The following is a 20,317-nucleotide window of genomic DNA, read 5'->3' as shown; positions in this document are numbered from 1 at the left end:
GGCACTTCCACTTATGGTCCTATAGCTTAGGGAAATTAAAATCAAAAAGACACAGCCACCCCAAAGTTTGGAACGGCTCTGTTTACAAGAACCTCGTTTACAGTACAAGTTCAACATCGCAGAAAGTGAAAAATGGATAAAGAAGTTGTGGTATTTACTTACAAAGCAATATCACTCAGCAATGAAATCTGTGTCATCAGGCCCTTAGCAGCACAATGAGTGGATTCAGGTACGATGATTCTAACTGAAATAAGTCACACAGAAAAAGAAACATCATAAGATATCACTAATACACGGAATGTAAACTTGGCTACACAGGAACTGAATTACAGAACAGAACAGTGTCTCAAATTTAGAAAAGCAACTTATGCTTGCTTAAGGGGAAAGGTGAGTTGGGGTGCTGCATAAAACCAGAGATTGAAATGAGCACAGATAAAGTTCCTTAAGCCAAATATGGAATAGACAAGAGCTACTCCTTGCTCAACGAAATGGACTCAACACCCCATATTAAACGCCTAAGAATGTACCTGACTAGGAAGTATCTTAAAACCTATGGATTGCTATGTCTCCAAAAGAGAATCAAGCGTGTGTACAGGGGCATAAACGCAGCAGTGATAGGATTGGAGAGGTTCGGTGAGCAAATGAAGACCCTTTGAAGTCATATTGCATGGTACCCATTACACGGGTCTCAACTCTCCAGGTTTAAGGTATTCTTCCTTCAGCTAAAACATGCATGTGGAACCCAGAGTATGATCAACCATGTGAACGGGAGACGTGTTCAAATATGTCTCAGTTTTCCTCCCCTGGTACTCGGGTGCAACATTCCAGACGCTTTACTAACACTCTCCCCACTTGGAGAGTCAGCGCCTTTAACCTCCTGTTTGGCCCAGTTTGCAATTTCTGCGGAAGATGAACAGGAATAGAGAGAACCAATGAGAGGCTAGCTGGAGGTGTCTGGACGGGCAAATTTAACTCTCATTTCCCACCAGGAAGAGGAAATAACCAAAGGCTCAGCGTGCCGTACCGGAACCAGATTAGGGCCTGAAGCCATCCTGCGGTGTTGCGGCCAGCTCAAAAGAAAGCGAGTAGAAGAAAGGAGCCCAGGGGCACTGTAATTCACAAACCTGCAGAGTTATAAATGACAGCTATCGTCCAAAAATAGACTGAAGTAAGGCTGCCAAGAGGACTTGAATGCGGGGCAGAATTGCAGGAAACCGATTTCAGGAGGTAGACTGGAATTGCATTGAAAGCATAGGAAAAGAGGCAGAACGTCCACAATGATGCACTTGGCCAAAAAGGGCGTATGCGTTTTTTCCTGAATATATTCAGGAAAAAACGCATACGCCCATTTTGGCCAACCAAGCAAGCTTGCAAAGGAAATCTGCACTACAATGAAGTCTCACTTCCCCCCGGTCAAAAGGGCCATCTGAAAAAAGTGTAAAATCCAGAAAGGCAGGACAGGCCATGGAGAACTGGGAGCCTTGTTATGCTGATGGGCGGGATGTAAATTGCCAACAGACACTTGGGAGAAGTGTATGGTGTTTCCTGAAACATCTAAAAAACAAAGCAACAGAGCCTAGGGCACTGCCACTTATGGTCCTATAGTTTAGGGAAATTAAAATCAAAAAGACACAGCCACCCCAAAGTTTGGGACGCCTCTGTTTACAAGAACCTCATTTACAGTACAAGTTCAACATCGCAGAAAGTGAAAAATGGATAAAGAACTTGTGGTACTTACGTACAATGCAGTATCACTCAGCAATGAAATCTATGTCATCAGGCCCGTAGCAGCATAATGAGTGGATTCAGGTACGATGATTCTAACTGAAATAAGTCACACAGAAAAAGAAACATCATAAGATATCACTAATACACGGAATGTAAACTTGGCTACACAGGAACTGCATTCCAGAACAGAACAGGGTCTCAAATTTAGAAAACCAACTTATGCTTCCTTAAGGGGAAAGGTGAGTTGGGGTGCTGCATAAAACCAGAGATTGAAATGAGCACAGATAAAGTTCCTTAAGTCAAATATGGAATAGACAAGAGCTACTCCTTGCTCAAAGAAATGGACTCAACACCGCATATTAAACGCCTAAGAATGTACCTGACTAGTAAGTATCGGAAAACCTATGGATTGCTATGTCTCCAAAAGAGAATCAAGCATGTGTACAGGGGCATAAACGCAGCAGTGATAGGATTGGAGAGGTTCGGTGAGCAAATGAAGACCCTTTGAAGTCATATTGCATGGTACGCATTACACGGGTCTCAACTCTCCAGGTTTAAGGTATTCTTCCTTCAGCTAAAACATGCATGTGGAACCTAGAGTATGATCAACCATGTGATCGGGAGACGTGTTCAAATATGTCTCAGTTTTCCTCCCCTGGTACTCGGGTGCAACATTCCAGACGCTTTACTAACACTCTCCCGACTTGGAGAGTCAGTCCCTTTAACCTCCTGTTTGGCCCAGTTTGCAATTTCTGCGGAAGATGAACAGGAATAGCGAGAACCAATGAGAGACTAGCTGGAGGTGTCTGGACAGGCAAATTTAACTCTCATTTCTCACCAGGAAGAGGAATTAACCAAAGGCTCAGCGTGCCATGCCAGAACCAGATTAGGGCCTGAAGCCATCCTGCGGTGTTGCGGCCAGGTCACAAGAAAGCGAGTTGAAGAAAGGAGCTCAGGGGCACTGTAATTCACAAACCTGCAGAGTTATAAATGATAGCTATCGTCCAAAAATAGACTGAAGTAAGGCTGCCAAGAGGACTTGAAAGCGGGGCAGAATTGCAGGAAACCGATTTCAGGAGGTAGACTGGAATTGCATTGAAAGCATAGGAAAAGAGGCAGAACGTCCACAATGATGCACTTGGCCAAAAAGGGCGTATGCGTTTTTTCCTGAATATATTCAGGAAAAAACGCATACGCCCTTTTTGGCCAACCAAGCAAGCTTGCAAAGGAAATCTGCACTACAATGAAGTCTCACTTCCCCCCGGTCAAAAGGGCCATCTGAAAAAAGTGTAAAATCCAGAAAGACAAGACAGGCCATGGAGAACTGGGAGCCTTGTTATGCTGATGGGCGGGATGTAAATTGCCAACAACCACTCGGGAGAAGTGTATGGTGTTTCCTGAAACATCTAAAAAACAAAGCAACAGAACCTAGGGCACTTCCACTTATGGTCCTATAGCTTAGGGAAATTAAAATCAAAAAGACACAGCCACCCCAAAGTTTGGAACGGCTCTGTTTACAAGAACCTCGTTTACAGTACAAGTTCAACATCGCAGAAAGTGAAAAATGGATAAAGAAGTTGTGGTATTTACTTACAAAGCAATATCACTCAGCAATGAAATCTGTGTCATCAGGCCCTTAGCAGCACAATGAGTGGATTCAGGTACGATGATTCTAACTGAAATAAGTCACACAGAAAAAGAAACATCATAAGATATCACTAATACACGGAATGTAAACTTGGCTACACAGGAACTGAATTACAGAACAGAACAGTGTCTCAAATTTAGAAAAGCAACTTATGCTTGCTTAAGGGGAAAGGTGAGTTGGGGTGCTGCATAAAACCAGAGATTGAAATGAGCACAGATAAAGTTCCTTAAGCCAAATATGGAATAGACAAGAGCTACTCCTTGCTCAACGAAATGGACTCAACACCCCATATTAAACGCCTAAGAATGTACCTGACTAGGAAGTATCTTAAAACCTATGGATTGCTATGTCTCCAAAAGAGAATCAAGCGTGTGTACAGGGGCATAAACGCAGCAGTGATAGGATTGGAGAGGTTCGGTGAGCAAATGAAGACCCTTTGAAGTCATATTGCATGGTACCCATTACACGGGTCTCAACTCTCCAGGTTTAAGGTATTCTTCCTTCAGCTAAAACATGCATGTGGAACCCAGAGTATGATCAACCATGTGAACGGGAGACGTGTTCAAATATGTCTCAGTTTTCCTCCCCTGGTACTCGGGTGCAACATTCCAGACGCTTTACTAACACTCTCCCCACTTGGAGTGTCAGCGCCTTTAACCTCCTGTTTGGCCCAGTTTGCAATTTCTGCGGAAGATGAACAGGAATAGAGAGAACCAATGAGAGGCTAGCTGGAGGTGTCTGGACGGGCAAATTTAACTCTCATTTCCCACCAGGAAGAGGAAATAACCAAAGGCTCAGCGTGCCGTACCGGAACCAGATTAGGGCCTGAAGCCATCCTGCGGTGTTGCGGCCAGCTCAAAAGAAAGCGAGTAGAAGAAAGGAGCCCAGGGGCACTGTAATTCACAAACCTGCAGAGTTATAAATGACAGCTATCGTCCAAAAATAGACTGAAGTAAGGCTGCCAAGAGGACTTGAATGCGGGGCAGAATTGCAGGAAACCGATTTCAGGAGGTAGACTGGAATTGCATTGAAAGCATAGGAAAAGAGGCAGAACGTCCACAATGATGCACTTGGCCAAAAAGGGCGTATGCGTTTTTTCCTGAATATATTCAGGAAAAAACGCATACGCCCATTTTGGCCAACCAAGCAAGCTTGCAAAGGAAATCTGCACTACAATGAAGTCTCACTTCCCCCCGGTCAAAAGGGCCATCTGAAAAAAGTGTAAAATCCAGAAAGGCAGGACAGGCCATGGAGAACTGGGAGCCTTGTTATGCTGATGGGCGGGATGTAAATTGCCAACAGACACTTGGGAGAAGTGTATGGTGTTTCCTGAAACATCTAAAAAACAAAGCAACAGAGCCTAGGGCACTGCCACTTATGGTCCTATAGTTTAGGGAAATTAAAATCAAAAAGACACAGCCACCCCAAAGTTTGGGACGCCTCTGTTTACAAGAACCTCATTTACAGTACAAGTTCAACATCGCAGAAAGTGAAAAATGGATAAAGAACTTGTGGTACTTACGTACAATGCAGTATCACTCAGCAATGAAATCTATGTCATCAGGCCCGTAGCAGCATAATGAGTGGATTCAGGTACGATGATTCTAACTGAAATAAGTCACACAGAAAAAGAAACATCATAAGATATCACTAATACACGGAATGTAAACTTGGCTACACAGGAACTGCATTCCAGAACAGAACAGGGTCTCAAATTTAGAAAACCAACTTATGCTTCCTTAAGGGGAAAGGTGAGTTGGGGTGCTGCATAAAACCAGAGATTGAAATGAGCACAGATAAAGTTCCTTAAGTCAAATATGGAATAGACAAGAGCTACTCCTTGCTCAAAGAAATGGACTCAACACCGCATATTAAACGCCTAAGAATGTACCTGACTAGTAAGTATCGGAAAACCTATGGATTGCTATGTCTCCAAAAGAGAATCAAGCATGTGTACAGGGGCATAAACGCAGCAGTGATAGGATTGGAGAGGTTCGGTGAGCAAATGAAGACCCTTTGAAGTCATATTGCATGGTACGCATTACACGGGTCTCAACTCTCCAGGTTTAAGGTATTCTTCCTTCAGCTAAAACATGCATGTGGAACCTAGAGTATGATCAACCATGTGATCGGGAGACGTGTTCAAATATGTCTCAGTTTTCCTCCCCTGGTACTCGGGTGCAACATTCCAGACGCTTTACTAACACTCTCCCGACTTGGAGAGTCAGTCCCTTTAACCTCCTGTTTGGCCCAGTTTGCAATTTCTGCGGAAGATGAACAGGAATAGCGAGAACAAATGAGAGACTAGCTGGAGGTGTCTGGACAGGCAAATTTAACTCTCATTTCTCACCAGGAAGAGGAATTAACCAAAGGCTCAGCGTGCCATGCCAGAACCAGATTAGGGCCTGAAGCCATCCTGCGGTGTTGCAGCCAGGTCACAAGAAAGCGAGTTGAAGAAAGGAGCTCAGGGGCACTGTAATTCACAAACCTGCAGAGTTATAAATGATAGCTATCGTCCAAAAATAGACTGAAGTAAGGCTGCCAAGAGGACTTGAAAGCGGGGCAGAATTGCAGGAAACCGATTTCAGGAGGTAGACTGGAATTGCATTGAAAGCATAGGAAAAGAGGCAGAACGTCCACAATGATGCACTTGGCCAAAAAGGGCGTATGCGTTTTTTCCTGAATATATTCAGGAAAAAACGCATACGCCCTTTTTGGCCAACCAAGCAAGCTTGCAAAGGAAATCTGCACTACAATGAAGTCTCACTTCCCCCCGGTCAAAAGGGCCATCTGAAAAAAGTGTAAAATCCAGAAAGACAAGACAGGCCATGGAGAACTGGGAGCCTTGTTATGCTGATGGGCGGGATGTAAATTGCCAACAACCACTCGGGAGAAGTGTATGGTGTTTCCTGAAACATCTAAAAAACAAAGCAACAGAACCTAGGGCACTTCCACTTATGGTCCTATAGCTTAGGGAAATTAAAATCAAAAAGACACAGCCACCCCAAAGTTTGGAACGGCTCTGTTTACAAGAACCTCGTTTACAGTACAAGTTCAACATCGCAGAAAGTGAAAAATGGATAAAGAAGTTGTGGTATTTACTTACAAAGCAATATCACTCAGCAATGAAATCTGTGTCATCAGGCCCTTAGCAGCACAATGAGTGGATTCAGGTACGATGATTCTAACTGAAATAAGTCACACAGAAAAAGAAACATCATAAGATATCACTAATACACGGAATGTAAACTTGGCTACACAGGAACTGAATTACAGAACAGAACAGTGTCTCAAATTTAGAAAAGCAACTTATGCTTGCTTAAGGGGAAAGGTGAGTTGGGGTGCTGCATAAAACCAGAGATTGAAATGAGCACAGATAAAGTTCCTTAAGCCAAATATGGAATAGACAAGAGCTACTCCTTGCTCAACGAAATGGACTCAACACCCCATATTAAACGCCTAAGAATGTACCTGACTAGGAAGTATCTTAAAACCTATGGATTGCTATGTCTCCAAAAGAGAATCAAGCGTGTGTACAGGGGCATAAACGCAGCAGTGATAGGATTGGAGAGGTTCGGTGAGCAAATGAAGACCCTTTGAAGTCATATTGCATGGTACCCATTACACGGGTCTCAACTCTCCAGGTTTAAGGTATTCTTCCTTCAGCTAAAACATGCATGTGGAACCCAAGTATGATCAACCATGTGAACGGGAGACGTCTTCAAATATGTCTCAGTTTTCCTCCCCTGGTACTCGGGTGCAACATTCCAGACGCTTTACTAACACTCTCCCCACTTGGAGTGTCAGCGCCTTTAACCTCCTGTTTGGCCCAGTTTGCAATTTCTGCGGAAGATGAACAGGAATAGCGAGAACCAATGAGAGGCTAGCTGGAGGTGTCTGGACGGGCAAATTTAACTCTCATTTCCCACCAGGAAGAGGAAATAACCAAAGGCTCAGCGTGCCGTACCGGAACCAGATTAGGGCCTGAAGCCATCCTGCGGTGTTGCGGCCAGCTCAAAAGAAAGCGAGTAGAAGAAAGGAGCCCAGGGGCACTGTAATTCACAAACCTACAGAGTTATAAATGACAGCTATCGTCCAAAAATAGACTGAAGTAAGGCTGCCAAGAGGACTTGAAAGCGGGGCAGAATTGCAGGAAACCGATTTCAGGAGGTAGACTGGAATTGCATTGAAAGCATAGGAAAAGAGGCAGAACGTCCACAATGATGCACTTGGCCAAAAAGGGCGTATGCGTTTTTTCCTGAATATATTCAGGAAAAAACGCATACGCCCTTTTTGGCCAACCAAGCAAGCTTGCAAAGGAAATCTGCACTACAATGAAGTCTCACTTCCCCCCAGTCAAAAGGGCCATCTGAAAAAAGTGTAAAATCCAGAAAGGCAGGACAGGCCATGGAGAACTGGGAGCCTTGTTATGCTGATGGGCGGGATGTAAATTGCCAACAGACACTCGGGAGAAGTGTATGGTGTTTCCTGAAACATCTAAAAAACAAAGCAACAGAGCCTAGGGCACTGCCACTTATGGTCCTATAGCTTAGGGAAATTAAAATCAAAAAGACACAGCCACCCCAAAGTTTGGGACGCCTCTGTTTACAACAACCTCGTTTACAGTACAAGTTCAACATCGCAGAAAGTGAAAAATGGATAAAGAAGTTGTGGTATTTACTTACAAAGCAATATCACTCAGCAATGAAATCTATGTCATCAGGCCCTTAGCATCACAATGAGTGGATGCAGGTATGATGATTCTAACTGAAATAAGTCACACAGAAAATGAAATATCATAAGATATCAGTAATACATGGAATGTAAACTTGGCTACACAGGAACTGAATTACAGAACACAACAGGGTCTCAAATTTAGAAAACCAACTTATGCTTGCTTAAGTGTAAAGGTGAGTTGGGGTGCTGCATAAAACCAGAGATTGAAATGAGCACAGATAAAGTTCCTTAAGCCAAATATGGAATAGACAAGAGCTACTCCTTGCTCAAAGAAATGGACTCAACACCCCATATTAAACGCCTAAGAATGTACCTGACTAGTAAGTATCGGAAAACCTATGGATTGCTATGTCTCCAAAAGAGAATCAAGCATGTGTACAGGGGCATAAACGCAGCAGTGATAGGATTGAAGAGGTTCGGTGAGCAAATGAAGACCCTTTGAAGTCATATTGCATGGTACGCATTACACGGGTCTCAACTCTCCAGGTTTAAGGTATTCTTCCTTCAGCTAAAACATGCATGTGGAACCTAGAGTATGATCAACCATGTGATCGGGAGACGTGTTCAAATATGTCTCAGTTTTCCTCCCCTGGTACTCGGGTGCAACATTCCAGATGCTTTACTAACACTCTCCCGACTTGGAGAGTCAGTCCCTTTAACCCCCTGTTTGGCCCAGTTTGCAATTTCTGCGGAAGATGAACAGGAATAGCGAGAACCAATGAGAGACTAGCTGGAGGTGTCTGGACGGGCAAATTTAACTCTCATTTCTCACCAGGAAGAGGAATTAACCAAAGGCTCAGCGTGCCATGCCAGAACCAGATTAGGGCCTGAAGCCATCCTGCGGTGTTGCGGCCAGGTCACAAGAAAGCGAGTTGAAGAAAGGAGCTCAGGGGCACTGTAATTCACAAACCTGCAGACTTATAAATGACAGCTATCGTCCAAAAATAGACTGAAGTAAGGCTGCCAAGAGGACTTGAAAGCGGGGCAGAATTGCAGGAAACCGATTTCAGGAGGTAGACTGGAATTGCATTGAAAGCATAGGAAAAGAGGCAGAACGTCCACAATGATGCACTTGGCCAAAAAGGGCGTATGCGTTTTTTCCTGAATATATTCAGGAAAAAACGCATACGCCCTTTTTGGCCAACCAAGCAAGCTTGCAAAGGAAATCTGCACTACAATGAAGTCTCACTTCCCCCCGGTCAAAAGGGCCATCTGAAAAAAGTGTAAAATCCAGAAAGACAAGACAGGCCATGGAGAACTGGGAGCCTTGTTATGCTGATGGGCGGGATGTAAATTGCCAACAACCACTCGGGAGAAGTGTATGGTGTTTCCTGAAACATCTAAAAAACAAAGCAACAGAACCTAGGGCACTTCCACTTATGGTCCTATAGCTTAGGGAAATTAAAATCAAAAAGACACAGCCACCCCAAAGTTTGGAACGGCTCTGTTTACAAGAACCTCGTTTACAGTACAAGTTCAACATCGCAGAAAGTGAAAAATGGATAAAGAAGTTGTGGTATTTACTTACAAAGCAATATCACTCAGCAATGAAATCTGTGTCATCAGGCCCTTAGCAGCACAATGAGTGGATTCAGGTACGATGATTCTAACTGAAATAAGTCACACAGAAAAAGAAACATCATAAGATATCACTAATACACGGAATGTAAACTTGGCTACACAGGAACTGAATTACAGAACAGAACAGTGTCTCAAATTTAGAAAAGCAACTTATGCTTGCTTAAGGGGAAAGGTGAGTTGGGGTGCTGCATAAAACCAGAGATTGAAATGAGCACAGATAAAGTTCCTTAAGCCAAATATGGAATAGACAAGAGCTACTCCTTGCTCAACGAAATGGACTCAACACCCCATATTAAACGCCTAAGAATGTACCTGACTAGGAAGTATCTTAAAACCTATGGATTGCTATGTCTCCAAAAGAGAATCAAGCGTGTGTACAGGGGCATAAACGCAGCAGTGATAGGATTGGAGAGGTTCGGTGAGCAAATGAAGACCCTTTGAAGTCATATTGCATGGTACCCATTACACGGGTCTCAACTCTCCAGGTTTAAGGTATTCTTCCTTCAGCTAAAACATGCATGTGGAACCCAGAGTATGATCAACCATGTGAACGGGAGACGTGTTCAAATATGTCTCAGTTTTCCTCCCCTGGTACTCGGGTGCAACATTCCAGACGCTTTACTAACACTCTCCCCACTTGGAGTGTCAGCGCCTTTAACCTCCTGTTTGGCCCAGTTTGCAATTTCTGCGGAAGATGAACAGGAATAGAGAGAACCAATGAGAGGCTAGCTGGAGGTGTCTGGACGGGCAAATTTAACTCTCATTTCCCACCAGGAAGAGGAAATAACCAAAGGCTCAGCGTGCCGTACCGGAACCAGATTAGGGCCTGAAGCCATCCTGCGGTGTTGCGGCCAGCTCAAAAGAAAGCGAGTAGAAGAAAGGAGCCCAGGGGCACTGTAATTCACAAACCTGCAGAGTTATAAATGACAGCTATCGTCCAAAAATAGACTGAAGTAAGGCTGCCAAGAGGACTTGAATGCGGGGCAGAATTGCAGGAAACCGATTTCAGGAGGTAGACTGGAATTGCATTGAAAGCATAGGAAAAGAGGCAGAACGTCCACAATGATGCACTTGGCCAAAAAGGGCGTATGCGTTTTTTCCTGAATATATTCAGGAAAAAACGCATACGCCCATTTTGGCCAACCAAGCAAGCTTGCAAAGGAAATCTGCACTACAATGAAGTCTCACTTCCCCCCGGTCAAAAGGGCCATCTGAAAAAAGTGTAAAATCCAGAAAGGCAGGACAGGCCATGGAGAACTGGGAGCCTTGTTATGCTGATGGGCGGGATGTAAATTGCCAACAGACACTTGGGAGAAGTGTATGGTGTTTCCTGAAACATCTAAAAAACAAAGCAACAGAGCCTAGGGCACTGCCACTTATGGTCCTATAGTTTAGGGAAATTAAAATCAAAAAGACACAGCCACCCCAAAGTTTGGGACGCCTCTGTTTACAAGAACCTCATTTACAGTACAAGTTCAACATCGCAGAAAGTGAAAAATGGATAAAGAACTTGTGGTACTTACGTACAATGCAGTATCACTCAGCAATGAAATCTATGTCATCAGGCCCGTAGCAGCATAATGAGTGGATTCAGGTACGATGATTCTAACTGAAATAAGTCACACAGAAAAAGAAACATCATAAGATATCACTAATACACGGAATGTAAACTTGGCTACACAGGAACTGCATTCCAGAACAGAACAGGGTCTCAAATTTAGAAAACCAACTTATGCTTCCTTAAGGGGAAAGGTGAGTTGGGGTGCTGCATAAAACCAGAGATTGAAATGAGCACAGATAAAGTTCCTTAAGTCAAATATGGAATAGACAAGAGCTACTCCTTGCTCAAAGAAATGGACTCAACACCGCATATTAAACGCCTAAGAATGTACCTGACTAGTAAGTATCGGAAAACCTATGGATTGCTATGTCTCCAAAAGAGAATCAAGCATGTGTACAGGGGCATAAACGCAGCAGTGATAGGATTGGAGAGGTTCGGTGAGCAAATGAAGACCCTTTGAAGTCATATTGCATGGTACGCATTACACGGGTCTCAACTCTCCAGGTTTAAGGTATTCTTCCTTCAGCTAAAACATGCATGTGGAACCTAGAGTATGATCAACCATGTGATCGGGAGATGTGTTCAAATATGTCTCAGTTTTCCTCCCCTGGTACTCGGGTGCAACATTCCAGACGCTTTACTAACACTCTCCCGACTTGGAGAGTCAGTCCCTTTAACCCCCTGTTTGGCCCAGTTTGCAATTTCTGCGGAAGATGAACAGGAATAGCGAGAACCAATGAGAGACTAGCTGGAGGTGTCTGGACGGGCAAATTTAACTCTCATTTCTCACCAGGAAGAGGAATTAACCAAAGGCTCAGCGTGCCATGCCAGAACCAGATTAGGGCCTGAAGCCATCCTGCGGTGTTGCGGCCAGGTCACAAGAAAGAGAGTTGAAGAAAGGAGCTCAGGGGCACTGTAATTCACAAACCTGCAGACTTATAAATGACAGCTATCGTCCAAAAATAGACTGAAGTAAGGCTGCCAAGAGGACTTGAAAGCGGGGCAGAATTGCAGGAAACCGATTTCAGGAGGTAGACTGGAATTGCATTGAAAGCATAGGAAAAGAGGCAGAACGTCCACAATGATGCACTTGGCCAAAAAGGGCGTATGCGTTTTTTCCTGAATATATTCAGGAAAAAACGCATACGCCCTTTTTGGCCAACCAAGCAAGCTTGCAAAGGAAATCTGCACTACAATGAAGTCTCACTTCCCCCCGGTCAAAAGGGCCATCTGAAAAAAGTGTAAAATCCAGAAAGACAAGACAGGCCATGGAGAACTGGGAGCCTTGTTATGCTGATGGGCGGGATGTAAATTGCCAACAACCACTCGGGAGAAGTGTATGGTGTTTCCTGAAACATCTAAAAAACAAAGCAACAGAACCTAGGGCACTTCCACTTATGGTCCTATAGCTTAGGGAAATTAAAATCAAAAAGACACAGCCACCCCAAAGTTTGGAACGGCTCTGTTTACAAGAACCTCGTTTACAGTACAAGTTCAACATCGCAGAAAGTGAAAAATGGATAAAGAAGTTGTGGTATTTACTTACAAAGCAATATCACTCAGCAATGAAATCTGTGTCATCAGGCCCTTAGCAGCACAATGAGTGGATTCAGGTACGATGATTCTAACTGAAATAAGTCACACAGAAAAAGAAACATCATAAGATATCACTAATACACGGAATGTAAACTTGGCTACACAGGAACTGAATTACAGAACAGAACAGTGTCTCAAATTTAGAAAAGCAACTTATGCTTGCTTAAGGGGAAAGGTGAGTTGGGGTGCTGCATAAAACCAGAGATTGAAATGAGCACAGATAAAGTTCCTTAAGCCAAATATGGAATAGACAAGAGCTACTCCTTGCTCAACGAAATGGACTCAACACCCCATATTAAACGCCTAAGAATGTACCTGACTAGGAAGTATCTTAAAACCTATGGATTGCTATGTCTCCAAAAGAGAATCAAGCGTGTGTACAGGGGCATAAACGCAGCAGTGATAGGATTGGAGAGGTTCGGTGAGCAAATGAAGACCCTTTGAAGTCATATTGCATGGTACCCATTACACGGGTCTCAACTCTCCAGGTTTAAGGTATTCTTCCTTCAGCTAAAACATGCATGTGGAACCCAGAGTATGATCAACCATGTGAACGGGAGACGTGTTCAAATATGTCTCAGTTTTCCTCCCCTGGTACTCGGGTGCAACATTCCAGACGCTTTACTAACACTCTCCCCACTTGGAGTGTCAGCGCCTTTAACCTCCTGTTTGGCCCAGTTTGCAATTTCTGCGGAAGATGAACAGGAATAGAGAGAACCAATGAGAGGCTAGCTGGAGGTGTCTGGACGGGCAAATTTAACTCTCATTTCCCACCAGGAAGAGGAAATAACCAAAGGCTCAGCGTGCCGTACCGGAACCAGATTAGGGCCTGAAGCCATCCTGCGGTGTTGCGGCCAGCTCAAAAGAAAGCGAGTAGAAGAAAGGAGCCCAGGGGCACTGTAATTCACAAACCTGCAGAGTTATAAATGACAGCTATCGTCCAAAAATAGACTGAAGTAAGGCTGCCAAGAGGACTTGAATGCGGGGCAGAATTGCAGGAAACCGATTTCAGGAGGTAGACTGGAATTGCATTGAAAGCATAGGAAAAGAGGCAGAACGTCCACAATGATGCACTTGGCCAAAAAGGGCGTATGCGTTTTTTCCTGAATATATTCAGGAAAAAACGCATACGCCCATTTTGGCCAACCAAGCAAGCTTGCAAAGGAAATCTGCACTACAATGAAGTCTCACTTCCCCCCGGTCAAAAGGGCCATCTGAAAAAAGTGTAAAATCCAGAAAGGCAGGACAGGCCATGGAGAACTGGGAGCCTTGTTATGCTGATGGGCGGGATGTAAATTGCCAACAGACACTTGGGAGAAGTGTATGGTGTTTCCTGAAACATCTAAAAAACAAAGCAACAGAGCCTAGGGCACTGCCACTTATGGTCCTATAGTTTAGGGAAATTAAAATCAAAAAGACACAGCCACCCCAAAGTTTGGGACGCCTCTGTTTACAAGAACCTCATTTACAGTACAAGTTCAACATCGCAGAAAGTGAAAAATGGATAAAGAACTTGTGGTACTTACGTACAATGCAGTATAACTCAGCAATGAAATCTATGTCATCAGGCCCGTAGCAGCATAATGAGTGGATTCAGGTACGATGATTCTAACTGAAATAAGTCACACAGAAAAAGAAACATCATAAGATATCACTAATACACGGAATGTAAACTTGGCTACACAGGAACTGCATTCCAGAACAGAACAGGGTCTCAAATTTAGAAAACCAACTTATGCTTCCTTAAGGGGAAAGGTGAGTTGGGGTGCTGCATAAAACCAGAGATTGAAATGAGCACAGATAAAGTTCCTTAAGTCAAATATGGAATAGACAAGAGCTACTCCTTGCTCAAAGAAATGGACTCAACACCGCATATTAAACGCCTAAGAATGTACCTGACTAGTAAGTATCGGAAAACCTATGGATTGCTATGTCTCCAAAAGAGAATCAAGCATGTGTACAGGGGCATAAACGCAGCAGTGATAGGATTGGAGAGGTTCGGTGAGCAAATGAAGACCCTTTGAAGTCATATTGCATGGTACCCATTCCACGGGTCTCAACTCTCCAGGTTTAAGGTATTCTTCCTTCAGCTAAAACATGCATGTGGAACCCAAGTATGATTAACCATGTGAATGGGAGACGTGTTCAAATATGTCTCAGTTTTCCTCCCCTGGTACTCGGGTGCAACATTCCAGACGCTTTACTAACACTCTCCCCACTTGGAGAGTCAGTCCCTTTAACCTCCTGTTTGGCCCAGTTTGCAATTTCTGCGGAAGATGAACAGGAATAGCGAGAACCAATGAGAGGCTAGCTGGAGGTGTCTGGACGGGCAAATTTAACTCTCATTTCCCACCAGGAAGAGGAAATAACCAAAGGCTCAGCGTGCCGTACCGGAACCAGATTAGGGCCTGAAGACATCCTGCGGTGTTGCAGCCAGGTCACAAGAAAGCGAGTTGAAGAAAGGAGCTCAGGGGCACTGTAATTCACAAACCTGCAGAGTTATAAATGACAGCTATCGTCCAAAAATAGACTGAAGTAAGGCTGCCAAGAGGACTTGAAAGCGGGGCAGAATTGCAGGAAACCGATTTCAGGAGGTAGACTGGAATTGCATTGAAAGCATAGGAAAAGAGGCAGAACGTCCACAATGATGCACTTGGCCAAAAAGGGCGTATGCGTTTTTTCCTGAATATATTCAGGAAAAAACGCATACGCCCTTTTTGGCCAACCAAGCAAGCTTGCAAAGGAAATCTGCACTACAATGAAGTCTCACTTCCCCCCGGTCAAAAGGGCCATCTGAAAAAAGTGTAAAATCCAGAAAGGCAGGACAGGCCATGGAGAACTGGGAGCCTTGTTATGCTGATGGGCGGGATGTAAATTGCCAACAACCACTCGGGAGAAGTGTATGGTGTTTCCTGAAACATCTAAAAAACAAAGCAACAGAACCTAGGGCACTTCCACTTATGGTCCTATAGCTTAGGGAAATTAAAATCAAAAAGACACAGCCACCCCAAAGTTTGGAACGGCTCTGTTTACAAGAACCTCGTTTACAGTACAAGTTCAACATCGCAGAAAGTGAAAAATGGATAAAGAAGTTGTGGTATTTACTTACAAAGCAATATCACTCAGCAATGAAATCTGTGTCATCAGGCCCTTAGCAGCACTATGAGTGGATTCAGGTATGATGATTCTAACTGAAGTAAGTAACACAGAAAAAGAAACATCATAAGATATCAGTAATACACGGAATGTAAACTTGGCTACACAGGAACTGAATTACAGAACAGAACAGGGACTCAAATTTAGAAAACCAACTTATGCTTGCTTAAGGGTAAAGGTGAGTTGGGGTGCTGCATAAAACCAGAGATTGAAATGAGCACAGATAAAGTTCCTTAAGCCAAATATGGAATAGACAAGAGCTACTCCTTGCTCAACGAAATGGACTCAACACCCCATATTAAACGCCTAAGAATGTACCTGACTAGTAAGTATCTTAAAACCTATGGATTGCTATGTCTCCAAAAGAGAATCAAGCGTGTGTACAGGGGCATAAACGCAGCAGTGATAGGATTGGAGAGGTTCGGTGAGCAAATGAAGACCCTTTGAAGTCATATTGCATGGTACCCATTACACGGGTCTCAACTCTCCAGGTTTAAGGTATTCTTCCTTCAGCTAAAACATGCATGTGGAACCCAAGTATGATCAACCATGTGATCGGGAGACGTGTTCAAATATGTCTCAGTTTTCCTCCCCTGGTACTCGGGTGCAACATTCCAGACGCTTTACTAACACTCTCCCCACTTGGAGAGTCAGCGCCTTTAACCTCCTGTTTGGCCCAGTTTGCAATTTCTGCGGAAGATGAACAGGAATAGCGAGAACCAATGAGAGACTAGCTGGAGGTGTCTGGACGGGCAAATTTAACTCTCATTTCCCACCAGGAAGAGGAAATAACCAAAGGCTCAGCGTGCCGTACTGGAACCAGATTAGGGCCTGAAGCCATCCTGCGGTGTTGCGGCCAGCTCAAAAGAAAGCGAGTTGAAGAAAGGAGCTCAGGGGCACTGTAATTCACAAACCTGCAGAGTTATAAATGACAGCTATCGTCCAAAAATAGACTGAAGTAAGGCTGCCAAGAGGACTTGAAAGCGGGGCAGAATTGCAGGAAACCGATTTCAGGAGGTAGACTGGAATTGCATTGAAAGCATAGGAAAAGAGGCAGAACGTCCACAATGATGCACTTGGCCAAAAAGGGGGTATGCGTTTTTTCCTGAATATATTCAGGAAAAAACGCATACCCCCTTTTTGGCCAACCAACAGAGCTTGCAAAGGAAATCTGCACTACAATGAAGTCTCACTTCCCCCCGGTCAAAAGGGCCATCTGAAAAAAGTGTAAAATCCAGAAAGGCAGGACAGGCCATGGAGAACTGGGAGCCTTGTTATGCTGATGGGCGGGATGTAAATTGCCAACAGACACTCCGGAGAAGTGTATGGTGTTTCCTGAAACAAATAAAAAACAAAGCAACAGAGCCTAGGTCACTGCCACTTATGGTCCTATAGCTTAGGGAAATTAAAATCAAAAAGACACAGCCACCCCAAAGTTTCGGACGCCTCTGTTTACAAGAACCTCGTTTACAGTACAAGTTCAACATCGCAGAAAGTGAAAAATGGATAAAGAACTTGTGGTACTTACGTACAATGCAGTATCACTCAGCAATGAAATCTATGTCATCAGGCCCGTAGCAGCATAATGAGTGGATTCAGGTACGATGATTCTAACTGAAATAAGTCACACAGAAAAAGAAACATCATAAGATATCACTAATACACGGAATGTAAACTTGGCTACACAGGAACTGCATTCCAGAACAGAACAGGGTCTCAAATTTAGAAAACCAACTTATGCTTGCTTAAGGGGAAAGGTGAGTTGGGGTGCTGCATAAAACCAGAGATTGAAATGAGCACAGATAAAGTTCCTTAAGCCAAATATGGAATAGACAAGAGCTACTCCTTGCTCAACGAAATGGACTCAAAACCCCATATTAAACCCCTAAGAATGTACCTGACTAGTAAGTATCTTAAAACCTATGGATTGCTATGTCTCCAAAAGAGAATCAAGCGTGTGTACAGGGGCATAAACGCAGCAGAGATAGGATTGGAGAGGTTCGGTGAGCAAATGAAGACCCTTTGAAGTCATATTGCATGGTACCCATTACACGGGTCTCAACTCTCCAGGTTTAAGGTATTCTTCCTTCAGCTAAAACATGCATGTGGAACCCAGAGTATGATCAACCATGTGAACGGGAGACGTGTTCAAATATGTCTCTGGTTTCCTCCCCTGGTACTCGGGTGCAACATTCCAGACGCTTTACTAACACTCTCCCCACTTGGAGAGTCAGCGCCTTTAACCTCCTGTTTGGCCCAGTTTGCAATTTCTGCGGAAGATGAACAGGAATAGCGAGAACCAATGAGAGGCTAGCTGGAGGTGTCTGGACGGGCAAATTTAACTCTCATTTCCCACCAGGAAGAGGAAATAACCAAAGGCTCAGCGTGCCGTACCGGAACCAGATTAGGGCCAGAAGCCATCCTGCGGTGTTGCGGCCAGCTCAAAAGAAAGCAAGTAGAAGAAAGGAGCCCAGGGGCACTGTAATTCACAAACCTGCAGAGTTATAAATGACAGCTATCGTCCAAAAATAGACTGAAGTAAGGCTGCCAAGAGGACTTGAAAGCGGGGCAGAATTGCAGGAAACCGATTTCAGGAGGTAGACTGGAATTGCATTGAAAGCATAGGAAAAGAGGCAGAACGTCCACAATGATGCACTTGGCCAAAAAGGGCGTATGCGTTTTTTCCTGAATATATTCAGGAAAAAACGCATACGCCCTTTTTGGCCAACCAAGCAAGCTTGCAAAGGAAATCTGCACTACAATGAAGTCTCACTTCCCCCCGGTCAAAAGGGCCATCTGAAAAAAGTGTAAAATCCAGAAAGGCAGGACAGGCCATGGAGAACTGGGAGCCTTGTTATGCTGATGGGCGGGATGTAAATTGCCAACAACCACTCGGGAGAAGTGTATGGTGTTTCCTGAAACATCTAAAAAACAAAGCAACAGAGCCTAGGGCACTTCCACTTATGGTCCTATAGCTTAGGGAAATTAAAATCAAAAAGACACAGCCACCCCAAAGTTTGGAACAGCTCTGTTTACAAGAACCTCGTTTACAGTACAAGTTCAACATCGCAGAAAGTGAAAAATGGATAAAGAAGTTGTGGTATTTACTTACAAAGCAATATCACTCAGCAATGAAATCTATGTCATCAGGCCCTTAGCAGCACAATGAGTGGATTCAGGTATGATGATTCTAACTGAAATAAGTCACACAGAAAAAGAAACATCATAAGATATCAGTAATACACGGAATGTAAACTTGGCTACACAGGAACTGAATTACAGAACAGAACAGGGTCTCAAATTTAGAACACCAACTTATGCTTGCTTAAGGGTAAAGGTGAGTTGGGGTGCTGCATAAAACCAGAGATTGAAATGAGCACAGATAAAGTTCCTTAAGTCAAATATGGAATAGACAAGAGCTACTCCTTGCTCAATGAAATGGACTCAACACCGCATATTAAACACCTAAGAATGTACCTGACTAGTAAGTATCTTAAAACCTATGGATTGCTATGTCTCCGAAAGAGAATCAAGCATGTGTACAGGGGCATAAACGCAGCAGTGATAGGATTGCAGAGGTTCGGTGAGCAAATGAAGACCCTTTGAAGTCATATTGCATGGTACCCATTCCACGGGTTTCAACTACCCTGGTTTAAGGTATTCTTCCTTCAGCTAAAACATGCATGTGGAACCTAGAGTATGATCAACCATGTGATCAGGAGACGTGTTCAAATATGTCTCAGTTTTCCTCCCCTGGTACTCGGGTGCAACATTCCAGACGCTTTACTAACAATCTACCCACTTGGAGAGTCAGTCCCTTTAACCTCCTGTTTGGCCCAGTTTGCAATTTCTGCGGAAGATGAACAGGAATAGCGAGAACCAATGAGAGACTAGCTGGAGGTGTCTGGACGGGCAAATTTAACTCTCATTTCCCACCAGGAAGAGGAAATAACCAAAGGCTCAGTGTGCCGTGCCGGAACCAGATTAGGGCCTGAAGCCATCCTGCGGTGTTGCGGCCAGGTCACAAGAAAGCAAGTTGAAGAAAGGAGCTCAGGGGCACTGTAATTCACAAACCTGCAGAGTTATAAATGACAGCTATCGTCCAAAAATAGACTGAAGTAAGGCTGCCAAGAGGACTTGAAAGCGGGGCAGAATTGCAGGAAACCGATTTCAGGAGGTAGACTGGAATTGCATTGAAAGCATAGGAAAAGAGGCAGAACGTCCACAATGATGCACTTGGCCAAAAAGGGCGTATGCGTTTTTTCCTGAATATATTCAGGAAAAAACGCATACGCCCTTTTTGGCCAACC

At 44.0% G+C, this 20,317-nt stretch overlaps 1 long non-coding RNA gene across 9 annotated transcripts in view; it reads right to left on the bottom strand.

Moving 5' to 3' along the window:
• LOC307181340 overlaps positions 1–20,317 on the bottom strand; it is a 1,758,975-nt gene that overhangs the window by 487,964 nt on the left and 1,250,694 nt on the right. The window contains exon 12 of one of the 9 annotated variants that reach the window (XR_013826454.1): positions 15,957–16,042. The exons of 7 other annotated variants lie outside the window; for them this stretch is intronic. This is a non-coding gene — a long non-coding RNA (uncharacterized lncRNA). The remainder of the gene's footprint in view (positions 1–15,956; positions 16,043–20,317) is intronic. One more of the 9 variants, XR_013826458.1, reaches the window with a different exon arrangement.

Source organism: Stenella coeruleoalba, assembly GCF_951394435.1.
Source record: "Stenella coeruleoalba genome assembly, contig: scaffold_40, whole genome shotgun sequence".
NCBI lineage: Eukaryota > Metazoa > Chordata > Mammalia > Artiodactyla > Delphinidae > Stenella > Stenella coeruleoalba.
This window is presented reverse-complemented; position numbering and strand designations above follow the sequence as displayed.